Here is a 13,835-nt window from a genome sequence, read left to right on the forward strand (position 1 = left end):
CCTTGACATCAGTCTTGGTGATTTTTTTTTTTTTTTGGATTTGACACCAAAACAAACTCAGCAAAAGCAAAAATAAACAAGTAGGACTTCATCAAACTAGAAAGCTTCTTCACAGAAAGGGAAGTCATCAACAAAGTAAAAAAGCAACCTAGTAATAGAAGAAAATATTTATAAACCACTTATCTGATAAGGGTTAGTATTTAAAAAAAAAAAAAATCACACAACTCAACAGCAAAAAAAAAAAAAAAAACCAAATAACCCAATTTAAAAATGGGCAAAAGACCTAAATGGATGTTTTTCCAAAGAAAACATCAAAGGGATATCACCTCATGCCTGTCCATTATCAAAAAGACAAGTGACAATAGATGGTGGTGAAGATACGGGGAAAAACGGACTCTTTTACACTATTGGTGGGAATGTAAACTGGTACCTCTACTATAGAAAAGAACATGGAGATTCCTTAAGAAATTAGAAGTAGACTATCAAATAATCCAGTAATTCTACTTCTAGGTGTCTACCTAAAGGAAAGGAAATCAAGACCTTCTAGAGATTTCTGTGCTCCTATTTTCATAGCAGCATTACTCACAATAGCCACAGTATGGGAACATCCTACATGTCTGTTGATGGAAGAATGAATAAAGAAAATGTAGTGTATGTACACAATGGAACATTATTTAGCCTTAAAACAGAAGGAAATCCTGTCATTTGTAATATGCACAGATGAACTTTGAGGGCATTATGTTAAGTGAAGTAAGCCACAGAGAAAGAGAAATACTGCATGTATCATTTAATCATGGAATCTGAAAAAAAAAAAAAAGAGAAAGAGAGAAAAGAAAAAGGTCAAAATCATAGAAACAAAGAGTAGAAAAAAATATAAGTTTGAGATATTTATTAGCTATACACATATGTTAAGGAGGAGAGTGAATTCTGGAGAACAAGTGGGCTAGAGATATTGGAGGGTATACAAGCCATGAAATTGTTTCGTGTGGACATGCAGATGGAAAAGCCTACAGTCAGCTCAACATTCAAAGGTCTAGTGGAGAAGGCAAAAGATACAGAGAATGGGTGATTGCCAAGGAAGAGAAAATGAAGAAAAATTGATGTCACGGAAGCTAGAAGAAAGTGCTTCAAAAAGGAGGGAATGGTCAAGTATGTCAAATGCTGCTGGCAAGTCAGCGTCAGAGAGAGCAATCACGGGATTTGAGAAATGGACTTCATTGGTCGTCCTGTCAAATGAAGCCTCAATGCATTGCAGGTAAGATAAGTCTGATGGGAATGAAGGGAATGAAAAGTGACAAAATAGAGTCCATTACTACAGAAAACCCAAGAAGTTTTTTAGTGGTGAGCAGAGTTTTGAGAGTGATAGCTGAAGGCAAATAATGACTAAAGAGAGGATTCTATCTCATTTTTTTTTAATTTTTTTTAAGAATTTTTTGGGGGGAGGGTGAGAGAGACAGAGAGGGGGAGGGTGATAGAGACAGAGAGAGAGAGGGAGACGGCAAGCATAAGCAGGGCAGAGTGTCAGAGGGAGTACCAGACTCTCCACCAAGCAGGGAGCCTGGTATAGACTCAGTCCCAGGATCAGGGCCTGACCTGAAGGCAGACACTTGACCGACTAAGCCACCCAGGTGCCCTGAGGATTCTTTTTAAGTTGAAAGATACAAGCATGTCTGTACATTATTGACAATTCAGTAAAAGGAAAGAAACCTTTGAGGCAGGAGAGAAAGGATAAACTCAGGAGGAAAATCTTGGAAAAAACAAGTGTCATCTGGATCCAGGACACAAATGGAAGGGAGATCCTTGACAAGGGCAGATTGTTTCATCCTTTGTAAAAGGAGAGAGTACAAATTCCAGGGACAGGAAGGGCAGTAGGGTTCATGACAGGAGGTGAGGGAGTTCCAATTGTACTGATTTCCTAAAATAAAATGAGTCCGTATCATGTTTCAGTTTAACAGCTTTATCATCTGGGCCAGGGTATATCATATGGCAGGGGGTGGAAAAAAAAAAGAGAAGAGAAGAGTGTGAATAAGAGTCGCTTTGGAGAGGGAAGTAACCTGTAGAAATATGGTAGACTTGCCAGAGTTGTTTAGCCTCTGAAGATTTGTGGTCACAGCTGTGTTATGGATAGATATTATTAATGTAAGCCTAACCATAATCTTAACTTTTTTCTCCTTACAGGACTAAAAAATAATAATAATAGAATGAGTAAAGGGTGCCTGGGTGGCTCAGTTGGTTAAGCGTTTGCCTTCAGCTCAAGTCATGATCCCAGCGTCATGGGATTGAGTCCCACATCGGGCTCCCGGCTCAGTGAGGAGTCTGTGTCTCCTCTCCCCAGCCCTGCTGCTTGTGCTCACTCTCTCTCTCTCTCTGTCTGTCTTGCTCTCTCTCTCTCTCAAATAAATAAATCTTAAAAAAAAAAAAAAAGAATGAGTAAAATAAAATCAAGACGTAAATTCAAACTAGCCTTAATGATTGATTGAATCCTGTGCCTCAAATAGTTGGTGTCCTGTGAGAGAGCAGGTGAGTAGTGTTCATGAAATTCATGGAGGAGTATTCGTTTACAAGCATGGATTTTGGAGCCACATAGTTCTGCCGTTAAGAAGCTATATGATCTTAGGCCCTATAAATCTCAGTTTTCACATCTGTAAAATGGAGATTTTGTCTAATTCACAGAGTTGCTGTGAAGATTAAATGTGTGCTGATATGGGTCAAGTCCTCACCACAAAGACTAACACATAGTAATTCACCAACAAATGGTAGCAATCTTTGCGGCTTGTGAAATGAGTGAGTGAAGTTACAAAAATATTTAAATTGTGGGTGTTGCTTTAACCTACTTGTCTTTATTCTGTAAACGGGCCACAAACGGGGAATGAAAGAGCAAAGTGCATTTACCTGGACAATCAGTTAATGCCCATAAGAATTGATTCTTCTTATGTATTTCCCACTTGACTTAGCTTTTTTTTTAAAATCTTCATTCCTGTGACCTTAACTTTGAAAACCTAATGGAAAAATTTATCTTTATTCAGGCCAAATCATATCTCTGTTTTAAAAAAAATTAATAAACTATTTATTGTCATTATTTTACTGAAGATTTTCCTTTCAGTGACGCAAGGATCCCCTCTTAACTTAGGGCAATGAACAGAAGACATAAAAATAAAAAGAAGTCATCAAAATACAATTAACACTCCACCATGCTAACGAAGGAGGAAATAACAAAGGTGGACCATAATTGGAAAGCCAGCTCCTAAAGCACGGAAATAAAGGAGAAGGATACATTGTGTAGAAGAAAAAAAAGGCAGCCGGAAAGCCCAAAGGCGGTGTCCATAAATCACGGGCGGACAATTCACATAGAGGAACCGGCAAATTACTGCCTTCCCAATGACTGACATTAGTATACTGTTTCTCCCTATTACTGATACTTTCTTTTAAATCAGCTAAATGTAAAGAGACCTTAGAGTTTAAAACAGTTCCCCATCAACTTTTTCAATCATTCCATCACTGATTTGACCAATATAGATGAATGACTGCCGCATGCCAGTAAGACTAGATCCTACAGATGCAGAAAACATTGGGTTTCCTGCTCGCAGATGCTTGCCTAGTAAAACAGTTGACCACTGTGGCATACAGTAGCCTTTGAAGGCAGTGATTTTTTTCATGTTTACAAAATGCAGTGAATATGTTTTTTTCAATTTATTGGATATGCTTTGGGCATACACTATTGAATGATCTTATTGCCTAGGAAAAGCATTCCTAGATGAATGGTCAATGTGACGGTACAACACTTGAAATGTACAGATTTTTTTTTTTCATTCTTGGCAAAATATTTTTTTAAAATGATCTTTCTATTAATACTTATACAAGAGCCAAAGGACCGAGACTGCATGCTCTTACGGGAGAGCTTAGATCAGAAAGTAATTGAAGAACACCTCTGACTCCACAGTATGTGGACTTGTTGCAATTTGTTTCCTTGTTATCAAGAGTTCTGCCGTAACAGAGATATGCATACCTGCAAAATTTGTACAGTAAAGCATTCTAGATAGTGAGGAATACCCAACCCACAAGACAATATTTTAGAGAGAAAAATTACATTTTATAGTTTATTATTTTTGAGGCTTCCAAAAATGTCATAAAGTCAGAAGGAAAAATAAATGTTCTGTACATTTCCGCTAAATCACCGTTAACTCTCTATATAGTAGATGTGCCCAGCTCTTCTTTTAACGAGATACAGTACAGTTCCCTTTAATAAATCTTACTGCACTGCAACTAGATTTAACTAGATGGAGTTATTCTGTCAGACCTTAATAAATGGGATTATAACTGAAAATCTATGCATTTTCTAATTTATGACCTCATGCTTAGTATTTAAAAGAAAGGCAGGAGGTTGTGTTGGAATGTTTCAAAAAGCTAACACTTTGTGTTTCAGTCATGTCATCACTAAAGAGAGATTTCCCTTGTTTAGAGGTTATTGGGCTGGAGACAAAGAAAATGAAAAGCAGCTGTGAAAAGCTTAGCTTATGACAAATGGAGGTATGTTCGCCATTTAAAATAAGCTCTTTCCCCCTCTTCCTGCTAGTGACTTTGTCAAAGGAGATGCATTAATTGTAAGCCAGCAAGAATGTTCTTGCAGAGGATTTGGGAAAGCCTTTGTTGCTCAGCAATTAATGATTATGGAAAGCCATTAAAGGTGCTGCTCTCGCAGGTGATCCCATTTGTATGAATCTGGGGAGAGAGAACTAACTGAAGGCTTTTGAACTTGTACATATTATATATGTATATATTAATAGTCAAGCTGGTCCCTCGCCTCCCCTCCAAGCCAGGTGGAAGACATAAAAGCATGACTATAGCTGCCCGGTTTAGGACACTAACTAGCTTTAGAAGGAACAAGTCAAGGCCATACCGTGCCTTTGGATATGATATACCATATGTCAAAATAAAGCAAACTTCCTCTACCAAAAATGCCAAAAACCACCAAGAAGATGTAACTGAGCTTGAAAGAATCACCTTTGAAGCATTAGGTGAGATGAGGTTGGACGAGATGCATTTTAAAAATATCAAACCGGCTGTTTGAGCCTGAGCTGGCACAGAGAAGTCATGACAGAGAGGGGTTGGTGTCTCGGCGAAGGTAGAGACACATTAGGATTCTATTCTTACAACCGTTATTCATTTTTTAAACATAAAGTTCTGAAAAATGTAAATGCTATATTATCGCCAGTACTGTGTGAAGAATCATTCCCTGCCAATGAATTATGCCCAAATGATAATGATATACTTTATGAAAAAATTGGATTCTCCACCATAAAAAGGAGATTTAGATTCTTGTTGAAAACTCTTAAAGGGAAGTTAATAACTATTTTATCTATTGTATTTAGCATCGCTTTTTTCTGTACAACTATTCACAGTGATTTTTTCCCCTTATTTTAAAGGAATAATGTGTCTTTGTTCAAAATCTATAGCACTTTCAGCTTCAAACGAGGCTGCTTGAGCCATGTTCCTCAGAGGATATAACAGGTGGGCTGGTTATAATGAGTCACTGCTATCCAGACTCAAAAACCAGATAAATGGGCCTCTTTTAGCTATTTCTCAATAGCATAGTCTTGTGATTTATTAAGAAATACAGTGAAAAGATTAACCAAGAATGACTGTTTATTTTACAAAATAATGACAATTTATAGTTTAGAACATGTTAAGCTCATATTTAATACACACGTGCATACATACACAGACACACACACACAGACAAACACACAATATGTGGAATTCTACTTCCTTAGACTCTTTGGTAACATTGGCTATGTTTTAATTCACCATTGACTCTCCCACTTGTGTTTGGTATCTACTAGGTGCTTAGTAATATCATGGAGCATGTATTCTAAATATCTGACTCCTAGCAATTGGTGAAAACCTTTGGTCAGGTATGGCCAAATGAATGATTTTCTTCGAGACTGATCTGGGATGTTCCTTTTTTATTCTGATCATTTGATTTTGGATGTCTGGCATTTTTCCCATGGAAATCTACAATTACTAGATTGTCTGTTGTTAATAGCATAAATAATAAAATTCTCAGGAACTGATTTCTAAGGAATGTTAGCCCTTATTCAGTGGGGTCTGTTGAACTGTCAGGTGGACATAAACTGAGGAAGGACCTCCCTGTTGAGTTCTGCGGTTCACAATTTTCCCTCCCTTTGTTTTTTCTACTAGTGGTTTCTTCTTTATTAACAGTAGAAAGAGGGTTTTGTCTTTTGCTTTGTTTCTGAAAGGACTCAGGTTGAAGTTTAAGCTAAAAATCATTCCTAGCACTGGGCAGAAGCATTGTCATTAAAAAGCTTCTTGAGTAGTACTATTAAATCTATTTTTTGGATGGCATTATTTTTTAAAAAATCAGATTCCATGATTCTGTGAAAATTCTTTTTTTTTCTAAGATTTTATTTATGTATTTGACAGAGAGAGAGAGAGAGATCACAAGGAGGCAGAGAGGCAAGCAGAGAGATAGGGGGAAGCAGGCTCCCCACTGAGTGGAAAGCCAGATGCAGGGCTCAATACCAGGACCCTGAGATTATGACCTGAGCCAAAGGCAGCTGCTTAATCCACTGAGCCACCCAGGCGCCCCTCCATGAAAATTCTAATGGCATTTTTCACAGAAATATAAAAAGCAATTCTGAAGTTTCTATGCAACCACAAATGACCCCAAATAGCCAAAGCAAGCCTGAGAAAGAACAAAGCCGGAGACATCACACTTCCTGATTTCAAACCATACTACAAAGCTATAGTAATAAAAACAGTATGAAACTGGTGTAAAAATAAACACATAGACAATGGAACAGATTTCAGAGCCCATACAGTCAACTGTTATTAGTTGTATTAGTTGCACATACAGTCAACTAATATTTGACAAGGGAGACAATAATATCAAGGGGAAAAGGATATTCTCTTCAATAAATGCCATTGAAGAAACTGGAAAATCAAATGCAGAAGAATGAAATTGGATCTCCATCTTACATCAGAGACAAAAATTAACTCGAAATGTATTAAAGACTTAAAGATCCAAACTAAAACTCCCAGAAGAAAATATGGGGGGAAAAACTCCTTGACATTGGTCTTGGCAGTGATTTTTTTTTTTTAATCTGACACCAAAAGCAAAGCTTACAAAGGCAAAAATAAATACATAGGACTATATCAAACTAAAAAGTTTCTGCGCAAAAAAGTTTCTGCACAGAAAAGAAACAATCAACAAAATTGACAATCAACAAAGCAACCTGTGGAATGGGAGAACATATTCACAAATCATATATCTGATAAGGGACTAATATCCAAAATCTATAAAGAACTCATACAACACAATAAGAAAAAAACAATTTGATTTAAAAAGGGCAGAGAAATTGAAATAGACATTTTTTTAAGAAACCATACAAATGGCCAACAGGTATGTGAAAATGTGCTCAACATTACTAATTTTCAGGAAAATGCAAATCAAAACCATAATGAGATATCACCTCACACGTGTTAGAATGGCTGTCATCAAAAAAATAAGAGACAACAAGGTCTGGTGAAGGTATTAAGAAAGGAAACCCTTAGGCAAGTTGGGACAGCCACTATGGAAAATAGTAGTTTCCTCAAAAAAAAAAAAAAAAAAGCAAAACCAAAATCTTTAAAAATAGAACTACCATACGATCCAACTACCTGACTTTTGGATATATACCAAAGGAAATGAAATTAATATCTTGAAGAGATATCTGCAATCCCAAGTTCATTGCAGTATTATTCACAATAGCTAAGATAGGAAAAAACCCAAGTGTCTGTCAATGGATGAGTGAATAAAGAAGATGTGGTATATATATACCATGGAATATTACTCAGTCGTGAATAAGAAGGAAATCCCACCATTTGACACAAAATGGAAGAACCATGAAGGCATAAGTCAGGCAGAGAAAGTCAAATATTGCACAATCTCACTTATATGTACAATCTAAAAAAGCCAGACTCATAGAACTCGAGACCAGACTGATTGGTTACCAGGTCCTTCCTACCAGGTTGGTTACTGTGAAGGAAAATGGGCAGATGGTGGTCAAATGATACAGACTCTCAGCTGTAAGATGAATAAGTTCTGGGGATCTAATATACAGCATGGTGATTATAGTTAATAATGCTGTATTATATACTCAGCACTTGCTAAGAGGGCAGATCTTAAATGTTCTCACCACAATAAAGAAATAAAAATTATGTGATGTGATAGAGGTCTTAGCTAACATTATGCTGATAATCATTTTGTAATATATGAATGCATCAGATCAACAGGTTGTACAGCTTAAACTGATACAATGTTATATGTCAATTATATCTCAATAAACCTGGTGGGGGGGCAGGGAGATCTACATCAATGTATTTATAAAGAATCTTTGTTGTCTTTGTTAATTGCCTAGTGCCAGTAATCTAACTACTACCAGTATATTTCTCTTTCTAGTCATTCAACATTGGAGCCTCAACTACATAATAAACTGTAAAAAAGGATGTTAGGATTCTCTAAGACACTATGCCCCTCCCCTATCCCCGTTTTTTTAAAAAGCTGTAAAAATTTAAAAATTAAAATCTACCTCTGACAATCATCCAAATATCCAAATGCTCACTTTGAAAATTAAAGAAGAAAAAAGACTAAATACACTCCCCATTTCCAAAAGTCCTTTGCAATGATGTGATAGCACAACTCTAACTTATTCTCTCAGGACCTGAAGCCTGAAACGGTTATTTCCTCAGAAACAAACACAGAACTGCACCAATTTGCTACAGGGACACTGAGCATTTACAGATTTTACCTACCATTTCTTTTCTTCTCACTTCAGGTCCTCTTGTCATGCTCCTCTGAGATTTAATCACCTACACAACAAAAACCTGATGTTCGTCTCCTACTTCCTTGGAGCTATAATTTTAGTTTCTTTGTTATCTGCAGCATTTATCTTTTCTAGCCCATCAAATTTAGCCAAAATAATTTCTTTCTCTCTTTAGGAAATTTCACTTTTCCTTTTTGATCATGTCCTGATACAAAGCAGTCGGAAGGATGCATTATTCTACCATGTTCCTGTGACAAATTTTCCTTCTCTCTCAGACCATGAGTTTCTTATGGAATCTTATTTGTCCTCCATGTATATGGTACTGGCAATGTTTGGACTGGATTAGGGGACCTGTTTACAAAACATTTTCTTCAAATGTGGGATCTCTGAGCTTTCCAGCAGTTTTCCGAGATCTAGGGTTGCAGACTTTTATTTTTTTAAAGACTGAAGAGATTTAATAATCAACTCCCAAATTTTATGCTTATTTTCCCAATTTCTACTAGTTTCCTGACATAGTTAACATAAGCAGGAAAATCTTTTCAGTAAATTGAGCAGTTGAAGACTCAAGCAAAAACCCAAGTCAAGACTCAAATGTCTTGAGGAACTGTGGCAAGTTACTTATATCCCATGTTGCTCTTGATTTCTCTTCTTTGCTTCAAACCCCCATGCAAGCTTCTTCTTTTTTCGGGCAACCTGTGAATTTTCAGCATCCTTTTTGGCTTTTACAAAGTTGTGGCAAGCAACCGCCTTAGCAATTTTTACACCAAGCTCTCGAGTAGCTAGCTGGTTGCTGAGTTCCTCAGCCTTCTCGATGTTCCACTTTTCCACAGCCTGGTCTACGCTCTTTTCAAGACCCAACTTGTCCATTTTTTTTTTTTCTTTTTAACAGGGGGGGTCAAACCTATCATTGATTCCAAAATACTGAGTAAGCTCCTTCCACTGGGTTTCACTTGAGGTCTGTTCACTATGAGACTCTTCTTCATTCTTCAATTTACCTTACCTGGAGCGTTTTCTTTTCTTCCTTCTGAATCCTGAAGTTGAGGTTTTTCTGTTCAGAATGTTTTTTATGCAATTCTTGAAATTTATGCCACATATTTAAGGGAATTCCAGGGGGGTATTCTTTGTATGCATTTACATTTGCCTCTGCCCCAGGTTTTGGTCTATCAGTTTGGAAATCTGAGATCTCTGTTTTTGTAATGGCCCCATCTTCATTATCTTCCTGTAAGTTAAGTCCAGAGTTCTCGAATGGGGCTTCATCTTCAGAATTCAACTCAACATCACTTTCATTTGGGCCAGGAGGTAGCAGCCCACTCCACATATTTTCTTCCATCAGGAGCCTGCCACCCAGCGGCCATTTTAAGACCCCACCAACACCTAGGGTTGCAAACCTTAAGCACCTGCAAATCTTCCACGGGGCTTGAGATCAGAGCCGTGACTTATCAGGAGCCCTACAATGTGTCAGGCTCTGTACATGAATGATGTCTATACCTGACCATGAAAGAGAAGTACTCTTTCTTGCCTTTAACAGGAAGGAAGAGAGAGGATCAGGAAAATTAAAGGATTTGCCCAAGGTATCACCTAGTCAAATCTGGTCTGCTTTACTCTAAAGCTGATTTCATGCCGCATCACCCTGTCCCATTACCTACAACTATTCCCTTGGTTTTTCCTCCCACTGTATTATATCAGTCCTACCCATCAACTCTGAAACCACAGTGAAATCTGCATTCTAAGACAGTGATTTCAAACTTGAGTACATCAGAATTATTTGGGGTGCAGATTAAACATGCAGGCTTTTGAGCTCTCTCTTCCAGAAATTCTGACTTAGTGTTTTAAAGTGGGGCTCTTACTAACAACTATGTCATGTGATTATAATACAGATGGTCTGTGAATCTTACTTTGAGAAACACAGACTTAGTTTCTATTTATACCTCCACTGGATAACACCTAAGCTCGCCTCACATCAAAATGTCTCCCTTTCTCTGTTAAGCCACAGAGTTTTGGATTTTGCTTAATATTGTTTTTTGTTTGATGGATGGCATATTTTATTTATGGAAACCTTAATGACATGTCACAATGTGGATCAAAATTAAGGTATTCACCCTAATTTTTATGTAAGTCCATTACATAGATCTCGAGTACTCAATATCTTTTTCTTTTCACTAATTCTTTTATTCTGTTTTTTTTTCCAACTCCCTTATCAATGTCTTTCTCCTTTCCATGTTTGGGTTCACTCATGTAAACAGGGAACCTACTATTGCTGTCATTCAGTTAGTAGGGCAATCAATGACACTAATTAAGTACCCTTGAACTCTACTCTATTAGACTCTGTGAGAAGTTGTGAGAAAGGAAAGGCTAGTAGATCCCCTCCCACAGAAATACCAATTCAATCTGATAAGAGTAACTTTTTAAAAAGCCCACAGTGTTTATATTACATAAAGAAAATGCTGTCTCTATGTCCTGTCTATAGGTTTATGCCAACTTACAGTTAAAAACCATTGTCAAGAATGTGAGCAGTATTTGTATTTAGCCCTTTACTTTTATGCTAACTCTTATTTAAATATAACCTACCAATTATTTGGGGACTCTCCTTAAAAATTTAAGTAAATTTGTATTGAACGATCAATATTATGGCCTGCTAAGTTCAGAAACCTCCTTTCTGTGATTTCTGCAAATTCTTAACCTTATTTCCTTGGGCTCTCTCTCAGAAGTGAAGCTCAGTCCCATTCCACAAAATATCTGATCCCAAAATTTTCAGAATAGACAAGCTTCCTGAGGATTGTAGGCAAAATGGGGGGAGGGGGTTTTAGACCATTGTACCTCACAGCTTTCTGCCGTATTAGTGGCTCTTCCTCTCCTTTTGCCCCAGGATACATTCCAAAGACTACACCCCCCTCCACCTCACCCTCCTCACTGCCCATAGCTGCCTGGGAAGAATAATACTACTTATTCTCAGGGAGCTACTTATTATCAAAGTAAGCACAACCTCCCTGAAATCCTATGAATAGAATTTTTCCATCTTGGTTATATCAGTAAAGCCATTAGCTATACCCAAAAAATGGAAGAATGCTATAAAACCTAAAGTTTTGAGTACAAAACCAAAAATCATTATTTAATAAATATTATTTATACTTCCACAATCCAAATGAAAACAAGAAGCAATAGCGACTACATTAACAATTATGGTCTGTGCTCCCTTGACCAATCTATTTCTATAGTAATATACTCATGTGTGGTCTCTCAGAAGCTAAAATTGATGACGTCTGTGCTCTAAAATTATGCAATTATTCAAAGGAGAGCGCCTTAACACACTCATAGCAGATTTACATTTGATTTATACACTTGCTCTATATGTTCATTTTTCTTATGTACACAGAAAAGCTGGCCAAAAAAAAAAAAAAAAAAAAGAGCCGGGGAAGGAGGTTACTTAGAGGTGAGTCCACTCTAGAAAACAGTTGAAACCAGGAGACTGACAAAAAGGTAGTCTAAATTAGAAAGTTTCAAATCAGAGCAAGGTCTGGCCAGTAAGTGCCAGCAAGCCCATCCACCTCCCCACACTGCCCTACGTCCTACAGCCTCAGAGCCTAACTTGGTTTTTGATAGCTGATGGGGGCTCCATAAATGGAATAAGTAATTCGATGAGATAAGTTTATCAATTGATTTTATAATGTTAATTCTGAACCAGTGACATGTCAAATTTATATTTAACACTTTCATTTGAAGAAAGCGATTTAATGTATAATACATTTCAGAAAGATAAAGCAGTATTTATACACAGGTCAGTCCTCAGCTGTTCAGAAAACAGTTACCTATAATAGCTCCACTTCAAATAAATTGTGAACACTGCTGGTAATACGTACATTTAACAGGAATAGATACAGTTCAGGACTATCATTGATGAATCAGTTAATACATATAAAGAGAAACAGGAATCCCATTCCCATTGCTGTGCCCTCCTCATTATTATTACTTATAGATTTGAATGTGGCTTTTTTCCTCAAAGGGAACGATGACATATCAAAAAAAATTTGTTCTTCTTATAAACTAGAACCCCTTTTCTCTATCACCTCTTTGTTTGCCAGGTGAATCTTCTCTTCTTTAAATTTTTGACGCAGGATAACAGTTGCCTGCCGAATTAGGGAACCACTGAATTAGGGAGCCGGCCAGAGCAGCCAATGTGACAGGAACTTGACGGAGGCTAGTCTAGGAGGATGTTGGGAGGGAGAGGAGGTTAGCATGGATGAAAGAAGAGACCATTCCAGTCGACTGGGTGTAGGGTGGGCAAAATGGGATAGAGACCAAAGGCAAAGAGTTTCCTGGTAGCGCAAACAGGTTTAACAGGATGAGAGAGTACAAAAGATGAGAATGATACAGTAAGTCTAGAGGCCTGTCACCTAGAGTTTTAATTTAAATTCAAATTACCACCATCAGCTATTATAAACAAGTGATAATAATTGAATGGGGTCTCATGTTAAAGAGACTCTCTCTCAAACCCTTAAATGATACAGAACTTTCCTCTCCAGTGTTTCGATAAGTGGCTACTCAGACTTCCTTAACATGTCTTAGGATAATGAATATCCTTCCTTGCTAAGAAGGACATTTCTATGTTAGGAAACTCTTAATTATTATAATATTTTCTCTCTTGGTAATCTCCACTTACCAGTGATTGTAGTGACAAATGGAGGCACACAGAAGAAGGCCATGCATCCACCTTTTGGTCGTCGAGTACTTAAAACATAAAAAGCTTAATAAGCCCTTAATGGAGGACACTAAATATTTTTACCCTTTCATCATCATGGCTGTGCTAAAACTTAAAAGTAGTGGAAAGTACACTTTATTTCTTATTTTCCTCATTTAATATTTATCCCCCAACCTAGTAAAATCTGATGGTTGATCATTTTTTACACCAATCGATCATCCTCATGCCTACCTTTCAAACTATACTACAAAAGACATTGAGATATACTAATTCTCAAACCAATGAACAAGACTAAATCCTTCCCATTTCCATTTTTC

The 13,835-nt window shown here is 37.2% G+C and overlaps 1 pseudogene; it reads right to left on the reverse strand.

Moving 5' to 3' along the window:
• Nucleotides 1–9,436: 9,436 nt before the first annotated feature.
• Nucleotides 9,437–10,188, reverse strand: LOC123936901 (annotated as a pseudogene).
• Between the last annotated feature and the right edge of the window lie 3,647 nt (nucleotides 10,189–13,835).

Source organism: Meles meles, chromosome 2 (assembly GCF_922984935.1).
Source record: "Meles meles chromosome 2, mMelMel3.1 paternal haplotype, whole genome shotgun sequence".
In the NCBI taxonomy this organism is placed as follows: Eukaryota; Metazoa; Chordata; class Mammalia; order Carnivora; family Mustelidae; genus Meles; species Meles meles.